Source organism: Chrysochloris asiatica, unplaced genomic scaffold (genome assembly GCF_000296735.1).
Source record: "Chrysochloris asiatica unplaced genomic scaffold, ChrAsi1.0 scaffold00114, whole genome shotgun sequence".
Classification (NCBI taxonomy): Eukaryota; Metazoa; Chordata; class Mammalia; order Afrosoricida; family Chrysochloridae; genus Chrysochloris; species Chrysochloris asiatica.
This window is the reverse complement of record NW_006408632.1, coordinates 10,326,240-10,326,694: the sequence shown is the minus strand read 5'-3', so window position 1 is coordinate 10,326,694 and position 455 is coordinate 10,326,240.

The following is a 455-nucleotide window of genomic DNA, read 5'->3' as shown; positions in this document are numbered from 1 at the left end:
GTTTTAGTAATAGAAAGTAACCAGAAAGTCATGAAATCCACTCAGTATTTCCTCACATAACTGGAAGATGAAATTTAACCAGAAAATAATTGAAAGCAACGATTGAAGAAAATAAAAATTGTTGATGACTTATTCAGTCTACACTTCTCAATAAAACAGCTACATACACCTGTCTCCTCCCTCCTCTCTTCTCTAATTCTCTTTGTTTTTTAAAATAAAAAAATTTCTTGGCATAGATGAGTGAGTGCCTCCTATGCTGCCTCACTTTTTTGAAAGATTTCAATTTTGATCCCATCAATTCCTGGTGCCTTGTTCTTTGCCAATTCCTTCAATGCATCTTGGACTTCCTCCTTCAGTATCATTGGCTCTTGATCATATGCTGCCTCTTGAAACGGTTGAACATTAACCATTTCCTTCAGGTACAGTGACTCTGTATATTCCTTCCATCTTTTCTT